Source organism: Palaemon carinicauda, chromosome 44 (assembly GCF_036898095.1).
Source record: "Palaemon carinicauda isolate YSFRI2023 chromosome 44, ASM3689809v2, whole genome shotgun sequence".
NCBI lineage: Eukaryota > Metazoa > Arthropoda > Malacostraca > Decapoda > Palaemonidae > Palaemon > Palaemon carinicauda.
This window is the reverse complement of record NC_090768.1, coordinates 42,484,478-42,486,841: the sequence shown is the minus strand read 5'-3', so window position 1 is coordinate 42,486,841 and position 2,364 is coordinate 42,484,478. Positions and strand designations below refer to the sequence as shown.

The 2,364-nt window shown below is 36.6% G+C and overlaps 1 protein-coding gene across 2 annotated transcripts in view; it reads left to right on the top strand.

The window, feature by feature from the left end:
* Positions 1–2,364, top strand: part of LOC137634291 (reticulophagy regulator 3) — a 107,531-nt gene that overhangs the window by 62,092 nt on the left and 43,075 nt on the right. The window lies entirely within an intron of this gene.

The following is a 2,364-nucleotide window of genomic DNA, read 5'->3' as shown; positions in this document are numbered from 1 at the left end:
AGATGTGGTCTTGATCGAAAGAAAGGTTGCTGATCCATTGTAATTTGAAACGTCTGCTTGTAACCGAACTGATTTTTTTTTTTATTCTCTCTGTGGATAGTGAAAATTTTTTTATGAATTTAGTACGCGATTTTTTTCTGAAAAGAAAAAAGATATACACACGTGACCTTTTTGGAAACGTCCTTTGAGCTAAGGATAGTTATTGTATCTTTTATAAAAAAAAAGTGTTTTGGTTTAAATAAAGTGGAGGAATTTTTTAACCAGTTACCCTTTATCTGTTTACTAAAAAGTTCTGAATACAGTTAAAGGGGTAAGAGAGCCAGTGTAATCGTAGTTGTATTATTGGTATGAAAGGCTTCCGCTAAAAGTATGTTTCAAATGTGAAATCCATATTGACTCTCTCTCTCTCTCTCTCTCTCTCTCTCTCTCTCTCTCTCTCTCCTCTCTCTCTCTCTCTCTCTCTCTCTCTCATTGATGTAGATGAATTTTAAAATAACTTTGTTCTTTGAAAGTAGATGTGCCAATTCTTGTTCATGATAATTGAAACCGTGTGTTTTTTTTTTTCTTTTCTTTTTTCCTAATCATGATTGCGTCATATTCTGTGTGGGAGGAACACTTGTGGGATGTTCGCTCAATACCTTGTATAATATCAAAATTCCTTTTTTCCATTCGAAACTAACTTTACCCAATTTTATGGAAAATAATTTTTTGTCATTTTCGTCATACTCTCTCCTCCCTCTCTCTCTCTCTCTCTCTCTCTCTTCTCTCTCTCTCTCTCTCTCTCCTCTCTCTCTCTCTCTCTCTCTCTCTCAAATGGTACCACTCCTGGATCCCCCTTTGTGAACTAGTGTTTGATCCTTCTGAGCTAAGCAAATTAGCAGTGATTTAAACATATTGTTACTATAATATAGTTAAATGTTCTGGGGTCGCAGTTGGAGAGAGGGAGAAAGAACATGTTAAAATACATATAATATAGTTAACAACTAGTGGTCATTAACGGGGTAATCAGAAGTCCACAGGTGTGACAACCATTTCTAAGGATGTGCAGCTATTTTCTGTTTAAGTATATATTATTATTATTTACTTATTATTATCAGGAAACTATATATTTTTTTATGGTATCGTTGGTAAGTCCAGTCCAGTTAATTTGCATTGAATGATTCACCTGTAAATTTGCCTCGATCATTTTATGAGAGGATTAAATTTGGTTTTTTATTTTTCAATTTCTTTATAAAAATTGTTAAGAGAGGATAACTCAGGCTGATGGTTGGTATGTGCGTAGAGTGTATTCATTACATATCCATTCGGCAAGTTCGCTACCCGAATTTTTTATTCCATGCGAAAAAGATTTCAGTTGGGTCGACTTTTTTTTCTGTTTGGTGCTTCGTGGAATGTAAACATCGTTGCCCTCTTTCATCTCCTTCCTGGATTGCAGTTTTTTCGGTACGTTTGCAAACGATGCAATAAACCAAGTGTGTGCGTGCGTGAGTTCAGATGCACAGTCTCTTGATCTTTTAGGTCGTGAGGCAATGAATTTTGTATTCTAAACATCTTTGATGTATATCATTGTATTGCGTCTTTCAGGTTATCATTCTTGCGTGTGTGAATCTCTCTCTCTCTCTCTCTCTCTCTCTCTCTCTCTCTCTCCTCTCCTCTCTCTCTCCTCTCTCTCTCTCTCTCTCTCTCTCATCTAAATTTTGTTTGTAATTTGCTGCCCCCATCAATCAAGTAAAGCAACGTGGCTTAACAAAGGCAGCGCCACAAACTGATTTATGGAAGCCGTTGATCAAAATCCATTTTTCACCTGTGTTCACTTTGTGATGTTCCCTTTAAAGATGAACTTGTTTTACACGTTCTCGGGCTGTTCAAAAAGGGACCTACATCTTTTGGGTTTTCTCGCCGTTATATAGCGTTGAGGGACGCAATCTCTCTGCTGTGTTGATGTAGAGGAAAAGATGTATTAGTGCTGTAAAAGGGTTCATTAATAGACTAAGAGGTGTTATTACAGCGTTCCACCTACGTATTGATTATGCTGGGCCTTTGGCATCAACTCTCTTCAGTGCACCTGTTGGTCATATTGGCCATGTAATTATGTACTCTGTATCGAAGGCATTCCATGTATCGACCTTACCAGTATCTGCGCATTAACCAGTATTAACGAGGCTGTGGGATTAGGATTTTATTTTGAAGATTTTAATTATTTCAATTGGACCAATTGTCATGTAGATTTTAAGATGAATCCAAATGCAGATTATATTTTATTTTGATTGTTCACAGTTTAGTAGTTTATTTATTTCCTTATTTCCTTTCCTCACTGGGCTATTCTTCCCTGTTGGAGCCCTTGATCTTATAGCATCTTGCTTC